This window comes from Euprymna scolopes, chromosome 10, assembly GCF_053919585.1.
Source record: "Euprymna scolopes isolate OS-2025 chromosome 10, ASM5391958v1, whole genome shotgun sequence".
Classification (NCBI taxonomy): Eukaryota; Metazoa; Mollusca; class Cephalopoda; order Sepiida; family Sepiolidae; genus Euprymna; species Euprymna scolopes.
In genome coordinates, this window is record NC_136491.1 from 30,666,127 (window position 1) to 30,688,818 (window position 22,692).

General features: G+C 35.0%; 1 protein-coding gene and 1 pseudogene across 1 annotated transcript in view; one reads left to right on the forward strand and one right to left on the reverse strand.

Annotated features, from left to right (window-relative positions):
- LOC145285900 (uncharacterized) overlaps window positions 1-22,692 on the forward strand; it is a 202,720-nt gene that overhangs the window by 76,243 nt on the left and 103,785 nt on the right. The window lies entirely within an intron of this gene.
- Window positions 22,426-22,544, reverse strand: LOC145286804 (5S ribosomal RNA; annotated as a pseudogene).

Consider the following 22,692-nt stretch of genomic DNA (forward strand, 5'->3'; position numbering starts at 1 on the left):
GATAGCGTTTGTAATGTTCTCTTTTAGATGGTCTAGATTGTAAGGATTGTTTGCATAAACTTTTTTTTTTTTTTTTTAAAGACCCCCCCCCCCAAGATAAAAATCGCATGATAAGTCCTGGGAATGTGGTGGCCATAACCCTTTGCTCATTATTCTCTCTGCCGCAAACATGTCATGAACTTGTGTCTGCAACTTGTGAGACATGTTGCATGTAGCGCCATCTTGTTGGAAAAAGAATTGCATTTTGTCTTGTGGTGTCAGTCGGTCGTTAAGAGAAAGATTAGAGAGGTCGGGTTACTTTTAAATGGGCCACCCTGTATAAACTAGTTAAAAAGGCGGATTAGAAAGAGGGAAAACTGGTTCTAAGAAAACTTCAGACGAGCCAATTTTCACTGCTGACCAAAATAAAAGTGAATGAGTGGCTACTAACAAGTATGATGAAGTCGGTAAGTCGATCTCCCATACCGTTGGGGAAAGTTATGAATCTCAATTTCTTTCTTCCCAGTTTATGGTAAAATATTAAATTGGTTTTCGCTGAAACATTTACAATAGATATTAGGTTTCAACATTAAATAATAAAAATAAAACACGCCTTTTTATGCGATAAAATGATCTAAGAGAGAGAAAAAAACAATTGTATGAATCGGCATAGTACGGCTTTAGTGTAGTTATTTCCCTCGTACGGTAGGTTGATGACATCAGTTTGGAAAGTAGGATTGTAAAAGGCCGGTGCCCAGAGGAAGAGCACTCTGGCCAAACAAAAATTGCTTGGGCAGCCACGTTGGCATTCCTCAGTAGGGGACGACTTCAGCAATTAGCAATGAACCTAACCACTTTTCAAATGGTGAGAAAGTAAAGTCTGAGAAGGTGAACCTCCTAGAACTGACCAGAACCATACGAACATGCTATCCTCAAGGATGGCAGAGGCGCTGCCGGTTTGATTTTGGTATGAATTCTAACACTTCACCCCCCCCCCCCCAAAAAAAAAATAAGAGCATGGTAAGGCTTTAAATTTGTTTTGATTTTGTTTGTTAGCATTGAGTTCCCCAAGTTATTTCTAGGATAAAAAGCTTCACTTGAATGATCATTGCCAACATTCATAGTGAAAATAGTGCAAAGTAACTCAGCATGGCAAATTGTTAGTCTACACTGGTGTCAACTTAACCACTACCACTCCCAGAAAAACAATATTAAGAGAGAGAGAGAGAGAGAGAGTGAGAGTGTGTGTGTGTGTGTGTGTGTGTGTGAGGCACTTCTAAATCTATATACTCAACGAATTTTTGGATCTGCAGACTTGAAATTTAGTATATAGGTTATTCAGACAAGTTTTTCCATCCAGAAAAAAAGGGCTGCTAAGGGGTAAAAATAGATGACTTCAGATTGGGGGGTGGGGGTCATCGGATTTTTATCTGCTTGTCAACTGTTTCACGAATGCGTATGCATGAATCGTTCACATGACAGATTACTTATGTTAAGAATAAGTAGGTTTGAAAACACGTTTTTAATGAACTTGTCCAGCTAACCTAATGGTTATCGTACTTGACTTGCTGTCTTTAGGTTTTGGTTTCGATCCATGCTCAAGTATTTTTTTTTTTTTACTTACAAAAAATGAACTGTTTAGAAAAAACATAATACTCACATGTACGTGTCTCAGTTTCTTTGTTTTGTTTTTTTTACTTCATTTTTTTTTTTTTTTTTTTTTTTTCCAGGAATTTAATGCTACGTTTAATACCTACGTTATTTCTGTTTATAATAAGACTTCTGAACTAATTAAAATATAATATTTATGCATATTTTATGTCCGGGCAACGCCAGGCGACCTACTAGTGTGTGTGTGTGTGTGTGTGTATATATATATATATATATATATATATATATATATATATATATATCAAGTTTTAGTCATTCAATAAATTCAAAAATTTATGACGTGAAATGTTTGAATTTCAAATCAAAAGATTTTATTCTATGTAAGACAAAAACTTACTTAAACAACTTTTAATTGTGATTTTCCATGTCTCACTGACTTTAGCAAATAAGGTGTAAACCATTATAACTATTTGCTAATATTTTCTCCTCTGAAGAGATGGCAGACATCGAAATTCTATAGGATAAGGAGTTATAATGTTTCAAATGTATTCTTTGTCTTACATAGAATAATAATAAATCTTTTGATTTGAAATTCAAACATTTCACGTCATAAATTTTTTAATTCATTGAATGACTAAAATTTGATTTATTTGCTCTGTCTTGTATATGGAACAATTTTTATTTAGGTGTGATAATACTTACAGAATATTACTGCCAGTACTATCTTGTAAAACTTATAATCACAGATTTCCATACCAGTAAATTGTTAGATAACTTTTTCTGAAGAGTGTATATATATATATATATATATATATATATATATATATATATAATTTGCTGTATCCACATAAAATTTATAAGGATATATATTTTATGTATCGATTTTCAGAATTTACTTTAACAGTGTTCAGTAATGACTTCCTATCTCCCCACCTCTCTCACATTTACACTTGGTGTATTTTTCTCTGAATTTTAACTTTCTTAGTCAAAACTAATTGTTTAAGGGAATTTTTTTTTTATTTCACTACACTGAGCACACACAGGAGGTCGTCCTCCTCCTTTCCCCTCCAAATTTATCTCCATTTTAATTCTTGCATTTGATTACTCCCTCACAATCCTGAATATAATTTAGCTCTGTTGAATCTTGTCTCATTTTAAGGTTCTTGATAAGATGCAGAAACGTATCCGTTATTTGATTGATCTTCCCCCCCCACACACACACACAACTTTTCTTCTCTGCAATCTCTTTCCTCTCTCATAGACATGATGTTGCTAGTTGCAGTCCTTTCTATAAATACTATTATGGTATGTACTCTTCAAAATTGTCTGATATTTTCCCTATTTTTTTTCTTTTGTTCTTGCCCAGTTAACTCGGTGATCTAGTGGTCTCCATCAATTCGCTAGTTTGATGCCTCGTTGTAATGCAGTTTCCTAATCAAGTAGCTTCTTCCTAAGAACTGCAGACTTGTGGAACTCTTCCCACTGACTATTTTCCTCCTAAGCATAGCTTTGGTCTTTGCAAAACTAATAGGCATCTCCTGTCTTTGCGATAATCATCTTGCATTCTTGTTAGCTCTTTACATCAAGTGGCTTCATGTCTTGTCTAGGGACGATTTCCATAAAAAAAAAAGAGTAACTGGTGTGTAATTTGCGAGAGAAAAATATTATACACACTTTTTTTAAAAATTTTCATATCCACCCACCCCCCACCGGAAACACCCGGTAACCTTGCTAGTGCTTTTTCATTTGATGTTAATACGCGAGCTATGAAGACATGTTTGCTGCAAGGCTAAAAATTAAAACCTGAACCAATATCTATTACGTTATGCATGCATATTCGTAATGCCGTTGTTTGATCTTCACCTGGCAAATTCCATTTCTTTAATTTTCACTTTTGCACTGATTTTCTCCAGCCTAACCCCAAATATAAAGTTTCACATGGGTTCAAATACCCTATATATGAAGTTTCATGTGGGTAAAAAAAAAACTGACAGGAGTTTGGTAGGCAAAATTTTAAAAACAAATATATATATACACACACACACACATATATATATATATATATATATATATATATATATATATATATATATATAAACGTAATAATTAATTAAAGATGATCATCCCATAAGAAAACCGTTAAAAAAAAATAATAGGAAATTAATTAAAATGAATGTTTAAAAGAATATGCAAATTAGCTAGATCCTTTGCAGATGAATGCAATTCCACGACCCATATATAATGAAGTTGTATTTTCTTTTTAAGTAAATAGAAAAAACGGTTTTTAATATGAATATCAATACAAAAAAAATATATATATATAGGAATATATATATATAAATCATGAGGTTGTTTGCTCAGCAACCGACAAGGCTAACATGCTTGCCACTCGGTTTGCCTCTAACTCCGCACTGGACCCTGCCAACTACCTCCTCCCTGACTTTCCTTTGCGGACAGACGCCACACTAGATGATCTGAAAATCACCCCTTCTCAGGTGCATGCTATCATAAGAAATCTTGACACTGCAAAAGCATGTGAACCTGATCTTATCCCGGCTATGCTATTAAAAAGTGCTCTGCCGAAGTAGCTCCAGTTCTCTCCAAACTTTACAACAAATGCCTTAATGAATCTTGCTTTCCTGCCTGCTTCTTTAGTACCAGTTTTCAAGAATTCTGGCGAAAGAAATGACCCAGTAAATTATCGCCCCCATTAACCTCCTCTACTTTTCGCCAAAATATTTGAAACCATAATTAACCATGCTCTAGTCCATCACCTTACAGATGCTAAACTTCTGACTGATCAACAATATGGATTTAGGCAAGCCCGTTCCACAACAGATATCCTAACTGTAATCTCAGAACGTATATACCAGTCACTGGACAATGTGGGGGAGGGTAGAGCAGTAGCTCTAGATATATCTAAGGCTTTTCACAGGGTATGGCATGAGGGTCTTCTCAGGAAAATCAGATCATATGGTATCACTGGAAGAATACATAACATAATTAAATCCTTCTTAGATAAGAGAAAAATCCAGGTTGTCCTCGACGGTCGTACATCTAAACAATATGATATAAATGTGGGAGTGCCTCAGGGGTCTATCCTTGGACCTCTGTTATTCCTAATATTCATAAATGACATTCCTGACAAAATTGTTTGTGAGATAGGTATATATGCTGACGACACCACACTCTATAACAGACACGACAGGAAAACAAATGAACACATATATAAAGAAATGGTAGAAACACTAGAGGATGACCTCCAATCTGTAGTGGAATGGGGACATAAATGGATGGTCACATTCAATGCTGCCAAGACTGAACTCGTTTCCTTCAATAATTACAAGAAACCTTCTCTACCACCAATAGCGATGGCCAATGACTCTTTATCTGAAAGTACATCTTTTAAACTCCTCGGCCTAACGCTCACAGAAAACATGAGAGTATCGCCAGGACCGCCGCAAAGAAGGTGGGTTCTCTCTACCATGCTAGAAAGATACTAACACCCGAAAGTATCCTATACCTCTATAAGGCTACCATTCGCCCATGTATGGAGTATTGTTGTCATATTTGGGCTTGTGCATCTGCCACTAGTCTCTCGCTCCTAGATAAGGTTCAAAAGAGAGTTGCCAATCTGATAGGTCCTGAACTGTCATCTAAACTTCAGCCTCTGTCCCATCGAAGAAACGTTACATCCCTCTGCCTGTTCTACAAGTACTTTAACGGTGAATGCTCTGATGAACTGCAAGCACTTGTGCGCCTTCAATGTAAATACCCCGACAAACCCGACAAGCAGCTAAATCCCACCCCTACTCAGTAGAGATCTCTAGATGTAAGAGAGCCTTCTACTCCAGTAGTTTCTTCCCCAGGACAGCTAGACTTTGGAATTCCCTTCTGGGTCCCTGCTTCCCCAACTTTACTGTCATGCAGAAGTTCAAGTGTAATGTGAAGCGACAGCTTGCTGCCCAACTCCTTACATAGTCCCCCTGGTGCCTATATCTCTGATAGTAGCCCCCTACAACAAAGTGGCAATGTGCCTTGTTTGGGGTGAAAATGTAATAAAAATATATATATATACACACACAAACACACACAGTATAGAAAATTTTTATTTTTAAACGATTTGAGTATTTGTTTTCTATATTTAGAAATGACAAGTTTTAAAATGGTGTGGATTGCTTTTTTTTTTTTATATATATATATATATATATATATATATATATTTTATACTTTTTTTTACATAAGGTTTCCGGTAGAAAAACCCATGCAAGCATAAATAAATACGATCCTATTAGACTATGTATATATAACATAATACTTTGTTGCATTTCATCCTTTAATATCATGAGCCAGCAATATTCACTTATAATTTACACTCTTCTGGAGATTGAAGGTTCAATCTTCAGTGTAAGCGATATTCAAAATACAATCGCAAATTACTTAGGACTGCTGACAGAACGAAAGCATGCAAACTCCATGGATTAAATAAAAGTGTTCCATTTGAAATTCTGTGCAGATTCTCAGAGTTCGACTTGTCGGTTGGAGGTTACGTTGACGGAGACTGATGGAAATGTTCAGAAAAAACCATAAGGTGAAAACAGTAGTCCGAATAATCCAAGTAATGCAAATTATTAAACGTCATCTCAAAAAAAAAAAAAGAGTTTAAAAAAAAATAATTGACTTTGGAATTAGATGGAATTAGAAACACTATGACAAAGTTCTGCTAGTTAAAAAAAAATGACTTTGGGATTTTTTTTTATATATACATAGGAATCACCACTTATCAAGGCCAAGAGGCCACCCGAGGATAAGGGCTAAAGAGTATACAGCATCAGAATGATAGTAATCGTTAGTAGTGGAGATTCGGTAAATTTGTTAACTTAAGTGGGACAGCTCATCAAGAACTTGTTTGCATTGGACTTGAAGACAACCATATTGTAGTCAGCTGGAAAGCAGGAGAACGGAAGACAGTTCCACAGGCGTGCAGTTCTAAGAAAGAAGCTTTGTTCATGGAATCTATGTTTAGGTTTAGGCACAAATAAAGAGTGGGGGAATTTATTAATAGTGTTTTCAGCTAGATGAAAGTTTAGCGAAGGGGGGGTATAGATTAGAACTCAGCCGAGCACTTGCCATGAAAATAACGATAAAGCAGAGAGGCTCGCAAAGTCTCTTCTGTGAGAAAGAGGCTGCAGAGAAGAGAAAAGGGCATCCCCTACTAGGCAACAAAGTCTATTTTGAACTCTATCAAGGCAGGATAAGTTAATAGACTGACCTCCTGGAGTGAATGTATTATTATGGTGATTGAAGATTCCAGCTAGGAAAATGACAGACATATATAAGGTACAGTAACAAGGATGACCATAGTCCCCACCCCTCCCCAATACTTTTGAATGGCCTAGTGCCTAATTTATTTTTGTATTTTTTCCTAATTTCCTGCAGAATTCAATTTAAGTATTTTTTGCATCATGGATGGAAAATTAGCAATTTAGCTAAAAAGCGTTTTTTTTTTTTTCTATTTCTTCTGGGAGTGGTGATCCAGGTAAACAAAGTCATCGCCTCCACCACCAACCACCACATACACAGAAATCGCGACCAGGTAAGCAACAAGGTTATACGACTTGCAAATTTCCTACCTACAAAGTTTTTTTTTTCTCCTACTTGCAGTTTTATATTTATATTTGTCCTGTCTGTATAAAAACTAGCAGAACTGCGTCCCAGCATTGCCCATGAAAGTAAAATAACCCAAGAAACTTTTGGCTCTGACCTTGAACTGTTAAATCATTTGCTTTTCATGGTTGACCGGCTCAAGCGCAGACAGGACAAATATAAATATAAAACTGCAAGTAGGAGAAAAAAAAAACTTTGTAGGTAGGAAATTTGCAAGTCGTATAACCTTGTTGCTTACCTGGTCGCGATTTCTGTGTATGTGGTGGTTGGTGGTGGAGGCGATGACTTTGTTTACCTGGATCACCACTCCCAGAAGAAATAGAAAAAAAAAAAAACGCTTTTTAGCTAAATTGCTAATTTTCCATCCATGATGCAAAAAATACTTAAATTGAATTCTGCAGGAAATTAGGAAAAAATACAAAAATAAATTAGGCACTAGGCCATTCAAAAGTATTGGGGAGGGGTGGGGACTATGGTCATCCTTGTTACTGTACCTTATATATGTCTGTCATTTTCCTAGCTGGAATCTTCAATCACCATAATAATACATTCACTCCAGGAGGTCAGTCTATTAACTTATCCTGCCTTGATAGAGTTCAAAATAGACTTTGTTGCCTAGTAGGGGATGCCCTTTTCTCTTCTCTGCAGCCTCTTTCTCACAGAAGAGACTTTGCGAGCCTCTCTGCTTTATCGTTATTTTCATGGCAAGTGCTCGACTGAGTTCTAATCTATACCCCCCCTTCGCTAAACTTTCATCTAGCTGAAAACACTATTAATAAATTCCCCCACTCTTTATTTGTGCCTAAACCTAAACATAGATTCCATGAACAAAGCTTCTTTCTTAGAACTGCACGCCTGTGGAACTGTCTTCCGTTCTCCTGCTTTCCAGCTGACTACAATATGGTTGTCTTCAAGTCCAATGCAAACAAGTTCTTGATGAGCTGTCCCACTTAAGTTAACAAATTTACCGAATCTCCACTACTAACGATTACTATCATTCTGATGCTGTATACTCTTTAGCCCTTATCCTCGGGTGGCCTCTTGGCCTTGATAAGTGGTGATTCCTATGTATATATAAAAAAAAATCCCAAAGTCATTTTTTTTTAACTAGCAGAACTTTGTCATAGTGTTTCTAATTCCATCTAATTCCAAAGTCAATTATTTTTTTTTAAACTCTTTTTTTTTTTTTTGAGATGACGTTTAATAATTTGCATTACTTGGATTATTCGGACTACTGTTTTCACCTTATGGTTTTTTCTGAACATTTCCATCAGTCTCCGTCAACGTAACCTCCAACCGACAAGTCGAACTCTGAGAATCTGCACAGAATTTCAAATGGAACACTTTTATTTAATCCATGGAGTTTGCATGCTTTCGTTCTGTCAGCAGTCCTAAGTAATTTGCGATTGTATTTTGAATATCGCTTACACTGAAGATTGAACCTTCAATCTCCAGAAGAGTGTAAATTATAAGTGAATTTTATAAGTAGTAAGATTTTTACATCTAAAAACAAAATTAGGTTTAAGGTCCCCCAAATTCATACTAAAATTGTTCACAAGGACCCGTGACGTGGTGGATAAAGTACTTGTTTAAATTCAGTTGGAAGTTATACTCTTCTGGCGGATTTAATTCTCAATGCAGGCGACGCTCAAAATACAATTGTGAATTTCTTAGGACTTCTACCCAATTATGGCTGACAGAACGAGAATGTTATCCCCATTCGGCAAGATGCACTTAAAAAAAAAGTCACAGGTTACATCAACCGAAATGTTGTAAAAATAATGCTCAAGATGAGAACAGTAGTTTGAATTGTCCAAATAATATGAATTGAATTAGAAAGCAATAATTGTGAATTAATGAGAGGTCATTTTGTAAATAAATATGTAAATTAAGTCGGCCTACTAAGTACATTGTATGGAAATACTCAGTATATAAGAAATCTGAAGTTATATTTTTAATAAATGCAAAAGTTGGGTCCATTTTTTGCACTATGTGTGTGTGTGTGTGCGTGTGTGTGTGTTCGTTCGTCTGTCCGCCGAAATGATAAGGATCGTCTGATCATCCTGAAGGTAGGTTGAGGGGAGTCATCATCGGTGAGTACGGATATGGCTGATAAGCTCAATCTTTGCTTCAAAAGTTCTATTGCAGTAGGGACAGGGAATCATAGCAGATGTCGAGGGCTTCAAAATATTGTCCTTCCTGTCCTTTCTGCACTTCTCTGCAGCAACCTTTCATATTTGCAGGCACCGTCACGAACAGCGGCCCGCCACTTGGTTCTATTTAAAGCTGTCTGCTCCCATGATGACGGATCAATGTTGAAGGCCTTCAGTGATGCCTTCAGAGTGTCTTTAAATCGTTTTCTCAGGATTCCATGGGAGCTCTTACCATGTTGGAGCTCAGCAAACAGAAGCTTCTTCGGTAGTCTGTAGTCTGACATGCGGGCTACATGACCAGCTGAACATTTATCAGGATAGTGGGCATGCTTGGGAGTCCAGCACGATAAAAAGATAAAGTGTGGGAAATTATTGGTAGTGGTTTTGGCTAGACGAGTGTTTTTCGTGAAAGTTTGACGAGGGGGGACCATAGATTGAAGCTCAGCTGAGCACTTGCCATGAAAATAACGATAAAGCAGAGACAGGCTCGCAACGTCTCTTCTGTGGGAAAGAGGTTGCAGGGAAGTAAAAAGGGCATCCCCCACTAAGCTAGCAGCTCCTGCCCAAATATGGCAACAGTACTCCATCGTTGGCCGTACCTGGCTTTTATATAGGTAGAGAATTGCATCAGGAGGGAGATATCTACTGGAGTGATAGAAGGATCCCACCATTTTTCCAGTTAAGGGCACTTAAGGATTAGAGTTAATGTAGGGAGGTAAGTAATCGTGGATTGGGTGGAATTTGATTATTTATGGATACTGCTTGTTTACATTGGATTTGAAGACTTCCATGTTGTAGTCAACCGGTAAGCAGGACAACGAAACATTGTTTCACAGGCGGGCAATTCTGGGAAAGGAGCTTTATGGAATCTGTGTTTAGATTTATGCACAGATAGAATAGAGGAAATTGTTATAGTGGTTGTAGCTAATCAAGTGCTTTACGTGAAAGTTTGGCAAGGGGGGGGGGACCATAGATTGATGTTCAGTGATTCAAAATAAAAAGAAAATCTGAAACGTAGTTTCAGTTACAGACAGCCACTGAAACTTCCTTATAATGTAAGAAAATGATTTTGCAGTGTTCAAATAATCATTTCTTTTGTACGCCATCTTGTTGATAATCTTTTTATTTTTATTTATTTTTTAAAAATTTATACAGCACTCGGTGCATGACATTCTGGTTTTCACATTGTCACGCTTTTATGTAATCGCTCTACCCATCCCCTCCCCTTCCTTTTATACGTCCTTGCATAGACGCTGTATTGGTTAGTCTGTCACATTCCAGTTTTAAAAAAACTCCCCCCTCCCGCCCTCTAAGTCTTTCGTTTAGTTCAGTTTTGTAATAGTATTTTCATCTTTTAAAACTATATAATTTGAATGGACGTATCTTATTTTAGATGTTTAAAGCTCGGTTGGTCTGTCACATGGTTGAAATAGCATTTAATTTTTTTTTTTTAAACAAACAAACAAAAAAAGTCAATGGAATGATATGGCTAGATTCTAATCCAGAAAACTACAATGCTCAGTTGGTTTGTCGTCACAAATGTTTGAAATTACATTTCTATTTATAAATCTGAATAGAACTTGAAGGCCTACTAAACGTTATCCTTGAGTGTCAAAAATTTCTCTGCACAGGGGTTCGCAACGTAGCCTTGTGGGGGATGTCCTTTTCTCTTCCCTGCAACCTCTTTCTCACAGAAGAGATGTTGCGAGTCTGTCTCTCCTTTATCGTTATTTTTATGGCAAGTGCTCGGCTGAGCTCCATTCTATGGTCCCCACTCGCCAAACTTTCACGAGAAACACCCGTCTAGCAGATAACACTATCACTAATTTCCCCCACTCTTTATCTGTGCCTAAACCTAAACGTAGATTCCATGAGCAAAGCTTCTTTCTTAGAACTGCACGCCTATGGAATTGTCTTCCGTTTTTCTGCTTTCCAGCTGACTACAATATGGTTGTCTTCAAGTCTAATGTAAACAAGTTTTTGATGAACCGTTCCATATAAGTTAGCAAATTTACCGAATCTCCATTACTAACGATTACTATATTGTCCAATTTCTACTGTACACTCTTTAACCCTTATTTTCGAGTGGCCTCTTGGCCTTGATAAGTAGTGATGCCTATGTAAAAAAAAAAAAAAAGGATGCTTTCCTCTACTAGTAAACCCAGATTAAATATTCAAAATCAAATAATATTCAAAGCACTAATAAAATTCCCTTGGTACCCTATACTGGCTCATACAAGGATTGGTCATCCTTCTCTAAGCGATATTGCTGTAGTAACAGCACTAAGCTGGATACTCCAATAGACTAGATGAATTCTTGTTTTTGAATCCAAAAAGACTAAGAGACCAAAAGAAACAGATTATAGCAAAAATACTCAAACTGAGATCTAAACCAAAACCCAAAGACAGTGAGTTAAGTACGATAACCTTTAGACCGGCTTGACACTATCTTCAAAATTTTTTTTTTTTTTTTTTTTTTCAAACAACTTATGTTAATAAGTAATCTGTCGATGCCTCCATTCGGTCTCGAAAGACAAAGGATACCCCTGTAGTGGCAGCTGCACGTGTAATTGTGAGGCAAGGGTCGTGCAATCCCTAAACACACCTTGCCTGAATCAACACTGTTTTGGTCCAGTGACAAGGACAGGTCCAGGATGAAATAAGCGGAGAGCACATACAGCACCTGGCAGTCCCAAATAGTTACCCATTTAAGTACTGACCAGGTTCAATGTTGCTTAGCTTCGATGATCCAGCGGGAACCGGTGTGTCAATTAATCTGTAATTTTGAAATATTCACGCATACACATTCATGAAATAGTTAGCAAACAAGTGAAAATCCGGTGCCCCCCCCCCACATACCAATGTTTCAATTTTGACCCCTTAGTAGCCCTTTTTTCAGATGAAAACCAATTAAAGTTTTCCACATGTCTGAATATCCTATATACCAAATTTCAAGTCTGTAAATGAAAAATTTGTTGAGTATATAGGTTGAGAAGTGTCCTCTCACAGCCTTCTCGCTTCCACTACAAGATTTTTGTAACCATTGGCAAGCCACTTACAAAAGTGCTCTCACACACAAATCATCTGTGACATTTGTTTTAATTACAAGTATATGGTAGAGAAAATAATCCATAAAAAGTTTCAATTTCACTGATTTCCTTAATTTAAGACCATGGAACTATGGTTCCATTAACATTCTTGCCATGGCTAGAATTTATTTATTAAGTTTTGATAATTGGTTTTAGAAATAAGTAACTTTAAAGTTTTTATTTCATTGTTTTTATTTTTTTATTTTTTTCCTTATTTATGCTAAATGGCCTATTTTATAAGAGTTAAACAAGGAAATGTTTGCTTGTGTTGATTAATCGGACTATTATTCTCATCTTGAGTGTTATTAGCACAACGTTTCGGTCGCTGCAACCTGCGACCTTCTTCGGGTGTTGAGAACATGCTTCTTTTCCTTCTAATGAAAAAGAGGGTTGGCTCTGCATTACAAGAATTCGAACTGTTTGTTCGAGGGTGGGTCCGTAGATCATAAAGAAGATTCAATCATGATCTCATCCCACATTGGGGAATGGTTACTCCCTTTCTTTCACACATGTTCAGATAGGGCTGATTTTTCGATTTCTCTGCATGTGACAGCTCTTCTAGTCTCACTTTGGGGGGGGGGGCATGTTTCACCTTTTGTAAAGTCCCCCACATTTACATGAAATCTCATAAACGCAGTTTTTTGTCATGAGTTTTTCAGTCGGGAGTTTTACATGCGTCAGGTATTTTCGGAGTGTTGATTTGCTCTTAAGCACTGCTCTAATATCGTATTGACTGAAAAAATTTGAGCCATAGAAAAACTTTATCTTAGTGACCCCTGATGATTTAGTAATCAAAGCATACCATATAGTGCAACTGAATTATTTAGATATGACCAGTATTTGGAAGGGAGTGAGAGGGGGTTGCAAAATAGGTCTTGCACATTGTTTTTACTCTCAAGAGCTCTGTCGACAATTCTTGGACCATGCCAGAAAGATTTGTGTTTTGCTGAAAACATAAAACCAACATTTTGATCATTTTTCAATTTTCATACGTTTATAACACCTATTATTAAGTGATGCAAAATTCACAAGGTGTTTCCATTATTTTGTTCAACCCTGTATATATAAATTATTTATTTACTCGCTAGGAGTTTTTACACTGGCATCATCATCGATTGTTCACTGACAATAATCTGTAGTCATTTCCTGGAGTCCAAATGACAAGTCTCACCAGATTTCCAGCACTCTCCACCTCTTTCAATAACCATTGGAAATCACTTTACATTATCACAACAGCTGCTCACCATTGATTTTTCGCTGGCAACGACTATTGGTATCCCTTGAGATTTGGGTAGCAAAAAGCCTCCCCAAGGTTCTAGTGTTTTTTGCACTTTTCCAGTTTTTGGTCTGGTTAGTGCTCTCTCTCTCTCCTTGGTCTTTCCATCCTCCTTAACCCTTCATGACTATGACGCTAATTAATTATTATAATTATTGCTATACTATGTATTGAGTAAATTTGCCCTTTTTGTTTGATTTTTGCTTTAACTTATTTTTTTATTTCGTAATTTTATATATATATATATATTACAATAGAAAAATGCGAGCATGAAAAGTAAAGGACTAGTTGTTAAAACTGAAAAAGAACAGGACAAGATATTCTAGTAAAAAATATAAATTTATAACTTAAAATATTAAAGCATTAAGAATTGATTATATAATGTTATAAATTTAATTTTTTTTTTTTAATCTTAATGCTGCAATATTTTAAGTTATAAATTTATTATATTTTTACTAGAATATCTTGTCCCTTTTCTTTTCCAGTTTTAACAACTAGTCCTTTACTTTTCCATGTTTAAGCTTAACCATATTACTTTTCATGCTCGCATATTTCTATTGTAATCCATGCTTCCAGTAAATTCACTTGTTTTTTGTTTAATTTCAGTATCCCCCACCCCCATAAACATATATGTAAATAACAATGTACGGCACTCATCTGCTTTCAATAGAATCCCCCCAATTATCCCCCTTTCATGCTTTCATTCTCTCTGTTTCACTTGTTACTTCTCTTTTTGAATTAGTAGCAACAGTAGTCGCTGAAGCGACGTGGTTGCTATGGAAACCAGTCATAGAAAGCGTCGATCATCTCCTTAGATATTTTTACGATTTTGAACACCAGAAAATTCATCATAACTTTTGTTTTACTGAACGAAAATTGAAAAAAAATTAAAATAATTTTTTTTTTTTTTTTCACAATATAACTGAGAAAGTGATCTATAAACTGTAATAATTGTTTGAAATTTGGTCGAAAAATGAGTGAGCGGTGAAGTTTTAAAGCAGTTCTAAATGACTAAAACTACCACCTAACCATATATTCAAACACGGTAGTGCTTGAATGATACCAAACGCGTCATAAGATCGTCTATGAAATATTAAAATCCATTTTGAATGAAAGATATAAAATGACTTGTGTCTTCAAGGAGAACGTGCCAGACGCGAGACGGCTAATTCTGTTTCATTCTACAATATTTGGAGAAGATTTCAAATTTGTAGCTTTCTTGGCAAACCTTCGCGTTTGTAAACACTGGCAGGACCAGTATATATATATTTAATTTAATTATATATATCATTTCATTTAAACACGTTAGTGTTTGAATGATATATATAATTAAATTAAATATATATATATATGTATTTAAATAAGGGAGTAGTCACCAACAATGTGTATTTTTTAACATTATTTTATTATTCCGTGTCTTGGTTTTTCATTTAGAATTATGTTTGGATCATTGTAATAATGTTTTTTTTTATGTTTGGATCATTTTTTAATGTTTTTTTTTTTTTTTTTGAAATCGTTTACGCACGTTTTAGACGGTCTGTGATGCGTCCTCGTCAGAAATTATTTTCAAATGTGTAAAAATGGCGATTTTCGTAGTTAGTTTGAAGTTTTTCCAAGGGGTGGAGGCTTGTAAGTGTTTATTATACATTGGTATGCTGAATTTTTATTGCTTTTTCCAGGGAGCCGTTGACCTCGCTATATATATATATATATATATATATATATATATAATATATATATATATATATATATATATTATTTTTTATTTATTGTTTTTAATAGAATTTTTTAAAACTTCGTTTTAATACTTTACACTGTTATATTTTTGATTTTTGTTAAATAATCAATTAACAGTATATTAAAAAAAATGTGTAAATCAAATAGCTGTGTTATTAATTTTCTGTATTCCTAGTAGATTCAACTTTGGGAAGGAGTTAACTGACAGGGTGCTGGGGCGCCGACGAGGCTGCTAGGTAATTCTTAAGAGACCAGAGTGTTTCACCTTTGGGGCACTGGCTTATTCTCTCCACCTTCTGGGCTTCAGCCACATTGTCCTAAGCGGGAAAGTTACATAGAGACGAGAAACATGCTGACATACAAGAAATGGTCACGCACTATCAATAAGATTTTTTTTTTTTAGTAGTAGTAGTTGTTAAGGTACAGTCGATCGATCGATTTTTTTAATATGTTGTTGTAAGCAAAAATATTACGTACTTGGTTATCATGCCGAAAATAGTAATATATCCAAAAATTACGAAAAATCGAATAGAAATTTATTTCTAGTTAAAATTTTTACGTAATTTTTTTATTTTATTTAATATTTTTATTATTTATACGTTATAGAGTATGCAGTAGAAGGCCACACATAGGGGTTGGTTGGTTGGTTGGTTGGTTTTACTTTACGGCATACCAACCCTTTTCAGGTTATTTAATGCTGAATCCAGTTATTTTGAACATTTTTTTAATAGAATACATTTTTTTTTTTCGAAGTCGGTTTCTATTTAACCCATAGTTGGGACCCTAACAGGTACTACCACTCCAGGTCAGAGTGGACCTGGGAGCAATGGCAATTGAAAGGTTGCTCCACACTCCCCAAAGCCCGCAAGCTGGGGCCTCACCATCGGATATAGTTTAAGGTCATATTCAGAACCCCACATACAGGGGACATAACTCCGAAAAGAATATTTTAGATTACTTGTGTCATGGCTGCAAGTTCCTATTTACAATGTCTCCCCACGGGACAGAGTTAGACAACAGGGTCGTTTTTTAATGTGGAGAAAAGGAACAAAAATAAAAATTGTCTCAGTGGTGAAGGAGTTCTCCTCCACTGACAGAGAACAAGAAATTGAAGTGCAGCATCTGAAGAACAGATACTACACTTTGATCTTAAGTTGTCTATACTTTTGATTTTTTTTTTTAAATAAAAACGCAAGAGCAGTTGTTCTACTCCATGATTTTTCGTAATTTTTGGATATATTACTATTTTCGACATGATAATTAAGTACATAATATTGTTTTTTGCTTAAAACGATATGTTTAAAAAAAATCGATTTGTCGACTATAACTTAACAACAAGCACCTTTTTGATATTTTAAATATTTTTCGTTCAGGTTTTGAATTACACTCATAAAATATTCTCTATAATTAAACACCATGAATTTAAAAAATCTTGAAGAATAAAAACTTTTACTGAAATGACCAGATTATTTTACGGTATATCAACTCGAAAAGGGATTAATATGCCGTAAAACAAACCAAGTTTTAAAAACATATCAGTTCTAAATTTATCGGACTCGTCTGACATTTCCACATTCAACTTGGTTAATCTTATCATGAAAAGTAAAACATCTATAGTTTCTCTCTCTCTCTCTCTCTCTCTCTCTCTATCTCTCTCTCTATCTCTCTCTGTAACACCTGACACAAATAAAATGTCCTGTTTACATATGCGACTGCTTTTGTCTCTTGGTATTTGTGTGTTTTTCGGCTTCAACAAATCTTACCAGCCCTACCCCCCCCCCTCACGTTCGCTTACCTCTGTCAGAACGCTCTGTTTGTGAACTAACTAATGAACATGATATTGGAATTTCATACACACACACGGTTTTTGTGACATTCGGTACTGAATTCAGCAGAACTACGACTTATCTATATAAATAAAACGATAGATGTATGTGTGTGTGTGTGCCTGTGTGAAAATATTTAACCGATAAACTTAAACTACTTACTGGTCACGTAACGCTGAAATTAACCTGAAATAGTAATCAAACACTAAGAAAGTTTTTTTATTATTATTATTTTAACGAGTAAAATCTTTGTTTGGATGGAGGAATACTGCGTACAGAAATATGTCGGCAAGTTGAAATGCAAAATGTTAATTTCAACTTGTCGACATATTTCTATTACTTTTGCGCATGGGCAAATTCATTCTAGTTTGCAATGGTTTAATTTAGTGTGAGAAATTCCATATACGGCAGCCATCTTTTCTTGTTTGTTTGTTTGACCGCCCACGCAATTATCGTGGTCGGCCGTCATTGGTTTAAATTTGAATGTGTCAGGTGATTGACTTGGCGCGCTTTTGTATCATGCTTTCTTTTTCAGTCTACACAGAACTCGGGATAGACTAAAAACCCAGCGGCTCCCACTGGAGGGAGCTAAGACAATTCTTTCATGAACACCAAACAGTTGGTGAACGAAGGATCACATCTCTACAAGCAGAGACTACTTATGCTGTTGAATTTATCCTAATTGAGGATGACATTCAAGAAATGTTCTGCATGTGTATTTACCAAATATTGGATCTTATCTCAATTCATCTTGAGTCCCAAGGGGCTCACATTATGCCTAATTAAAGGCGCCATCACTCCCGCCGAGTTTACCATGAACATTCATGGATCCTTACGAGGAACAACGAACTAACATTCCGACAATAGGAATTCGAACTAAAGGCTCCATGCGTATGGAAGCAAATCGGGCCACCGTTTTGAAAAAGGACTATACCAGAACCAAAGAACTTTCATTGTTGTTACATTTGAATAAATTTTGAGTTTTAAAGGTATGGCTTTTGTATTTGTGGATTCTTTTGCCTCTGCAGGGAGGAAATTGAGATATGAGAAATAAATTTCTCACAGTAAGGAACGCCACTGAAGCACTAAATGTTATGGCTTCGGTTTCGATTCTAGCTGATGGCAGCCAAGTCTTTTTTTTTAAACTTTATTCAGCAGAGAATTGGCTCTGTAATAATAAATACGAAATTTGCATGAATTAAAATATATTTAAGCGTATTTTACGACCAGGAAGTCTCCCCCCCCCCCTTCTATTATAATAATAAATGTCTTGGGCTCGAGCACTAATTTTCGTTAAGTAAAAATATTTTTAAAAATCCCCAATTTTCCTAGAGACTTTCTTCTAACTTCTCGAATGTTCCCATTGAAATATGAACCCAGTAAATTGAATTGTGAACATGATTAACTATAAAGTTCTGATTATTTTTTTTTTTTTTTTTTTAGATGAGGGATGATTGTTTATATTACTTGTATTGATTGGACTATTGTTCTCACGGATAATCCAAGCATACAAATAACAGTCGAGATGAAAAGAATAATCCGCTCAATACAATATAATCATTAACTTTGTTTAAAAAAATAAATAAATAAAATAAAAATAAAAAACAAAAAAAAACGATATAAAGAATTTTTCATTCTGCCTGCTTTGTTATCATGCCTTTCATGGCGGAGAAGGGGGTGGGTGGTTCAAAAAGGGATAAAAATAGCCCTCCCACGGTCAGTGTTTTCTTATCAGTCTGCATCAGATTTAAAAGCTATAGACACGCAAGACGATACCGGATTTAAATTGGACACATGATTATGCAAAGAACAACTATTTTTATCTCAGAGAGGCGGCGAGATAGGAGGATAAACGAGAACTAATTTTTGCCCAGGAAGACCAGATTGCTATAAATTTCTAGTACCTAGTGTGGCATTTACTCTTGGTGGGTTGAGTCGACTTTCTAGGAAGTTTCTAGGGAATAGTAAGTTCACAAGCAGTCCACAGATGCACCAAGGTCAGAGGAGATGTTAGTTTTTTGCAGGGTAAGAGAAAATGTCTCCATTCACCTCGTATTCCCAAATGGCCACCCATCTGGTATTGACGAGATTCAGTGTTGCTTAACTTTGGTGATCTAACAATAACTGGTGTGTTGGCGTGATTACGTCTGCTATATGTTCACTCTACATACGCCATAATCAAGTTGGGTGTTTATTCAGGCTTGCACTTATAATGAAGATTTTAAGTAAAGAAAATGCAGAAAAGTCTTTACGATGTATGTACCCGTCATGGAACAAAGATAGCATATTTCAAAAATCACGTAATTTGATCCAATAGTTTTTTTGGGTTTTTTGTTTATGAAAAAAAATTACAATGAACTGATTGGGATAAATGTATGGATGCCATCTTCAAAGGCGACATTCGATGAGAGATATTTTGTTTGTACTCAAAATAAAGAAAACTTTTTAATCGCTAAAAATCGTAAATTTAATTTTCTTAAAAAATTTTTTTAAAAAACCTCTACTCGATCAATTTTTGTGATTTGTGAAATATAACAAAGTAAGTACCAAATAAGTACATCATAAACGTTTTTTCTCTATTTTTGTTTTCCTAAATAAGTGCAAGTTTAAATAAGCATCCCAAATTGAGACACTGGTTCCCATTAAATCACCCAAGTTAAGCAATGTTGAGCCTGATCAATATTAAATTTGAGAATACCAGGTACTGTATGTGAGAGGGCTTCTTTTTTTTTTTTAAGTCATCTAGGACTTTTGCAACTAGACTTAAGCAATTCAGGAGAGATGTGGTTAGGATTACGCAACTCTAGCTTCATAATAGACCCCCCCCTTCACACACAAGGAATCCTTACAGGGATTATCCAGTGTCTCATGACTATATAGTGGTCTACATATACACTCTTGATCCAATCACTATCATTTTCGAATGAACTTGATTTTTTTGTTATATAATGAGATTAGTCTTCAGATAAAGACGAAACGTTGATGAATGTATAAATAATTTTGTTTTTTCTTACATATATATATATATATATATATGTAGTTGGTAAAACTGGTAATTAGTAAAAACCTGAAGAGAGTGCTCAATACTATTGCAGAGCAAATATGTGTAAAGAAAAACAAAAAAATGTTTCTACACAAAGCCTTAACCAGTCTAAACAAATCATCTATGTGGATTTGCGAAGAACTTAGTTGTTGTGGCGGAAGTTCATGTGTCGAAATCGATGGGACAGTCCATATATATATATATATATATATATATATATATATATATATATAAAGGCTTCCATCAGTCTTGACAGACTATGGATACCCACTGTAAGGGTGCCTGTGCGTGAAATTTGTGTGGCAAGACTTGCGCAACCTCTAACCACGCCTCTCCTGAGTCAACATTGTTGCATACCAGTGGCAAGTTGAGGTACAAGACGACTGGAAACAATGCCGAGATAAGCGGAGAGCACATACAGCGCCTAGAATTCCCAAATGGTCACCCATCTGGTATTAGCCAGGCTCATACATATATATATATATATATATATATATATATATATATATATATATATATATATATATATATACACTAGCTGTCTCTATCTGGTATAACCCAGGAATTGTGTTAATGTTATTGTAATATTACATGAGAAATAGCCAATATAAAGTCTTGAAAACAGAATTTCACAAATTAAAATTGCTGACTTGTTTTCTAAGAAATGTAAAATTATTTGAGTGGATATAATTTAATCAATAAATTAATAATTTTTTTTGTAAAATAACTGATTGTTTCTAAATTGTTTTCATTTGAGAAAATAATTCATTAAAATTGCCGACTTGTTTTATAAGAAACTCTTTATGAATATTACTTTGAGGGAGAAACGATGTGGTTTCTTGTTTGGTAAGTTAAATAGATTATTTATGATAGCAGTCCCACTACTTTTCAGACAACGTAATCTAGTCTATTTTGAATTTGTCCATGAAACTTTTTTCTTTTCTTTTTTTTTTTTTTTTTTTTTTTTTTTTTGTGTAGCCATTAGACGCTTTTGCCTGCAAGTGACCCCACCCCGTCAGGTGAAAATTATCGGCCATTTATATAAACCAAAAATGAATATAATTAAACCCGATACTTAAGGTAATATTTTGTCAGCGCTAATTCAGTACCTACCAATTCGATGCATCTAATATAAAGATATTTGTCTTGAACAAACAGGAGACGTAAAATAAGCTTTAATATGATATTTTAATTGATGTAAATTTCGTATTTATTATTATATAGTCAATTTCGTATTTATTATTATATAGTCAATTTCGTATTTATTATTATATAGTCAATTTCGTATTTATTATTATATAGTCAATTTCGTATTTATTATTATATAGTCAATTTCGTATTTATTATTATATAGTCAATTTCGTATTTATTATTATATAGTCAATTTCGTATTTATTATTATATAGTCAATTTCGTATTTATTATTATATAGTCAATTCTCTATCGATTTTCATATTATATTGTACCCAATATATATAGTCGGGATTCTAAAAGTGAAGAAAAAAAAAAATGAAAAAGTTAGGACAAATTCTCTAGGAAAATTGGGGATTTTTTAAAAATATTTTTACCTAACGAAAATTAATGCAAAATTTTTTTTATTTTCATCCTTTAAAAAGTAAAAGCATCAATATATTACATATGAATGAGTCCCCTGTGGAATTTCCACAGGTCCCGATAGTTTCGATTAATGTTACTAAACTTGGTTAGTATTCGTGATAGCTAAGAAAACATTATTTTGGCCATCTGAAACTATAAATGCCTGTTTTTATAAAGAAATATGTTGTGTATATTTGCTTAACGGTTTTGATTTACTTAGTCTAAAATATAGTAGTGACCAAAACGTTCTGCGAATGACACGCAAGATGAGAACAGTGTGTGTGTGCAGTCAGCACCAACCCTATTCAGGGTTTAACCGGCTTCCTCCGAAGGAGAAAGTTTTATGGGAGTATGAAATTCACAAGCGGAGTCGCATGTATACCCCCGTTAGGGGATATGATGACGTTAGATTCTTGCAACTTTTTGCAGGGAGGTGTCGACGTCCTCCTACATACAGCACCTGGGCTTCCCAAATTGGTCACCCATTTTAGTAATGACCAGGCTCAACGTTGCTTAACTTCGGTGATCTGACGGGAACCGGTGTGTCAACGTGATTATGCCGTATATACCAAATGATGAGAACAGTAGTCGGAATAATCCCAATCAGACAAATCATCAAACTTCATCTAAAAAATTCAGAAACACAAAACAGCAACCATTATCAACAATTTACCTCCACTCTCTATGCCTAAATCTAAACACAACTTCCACGAAC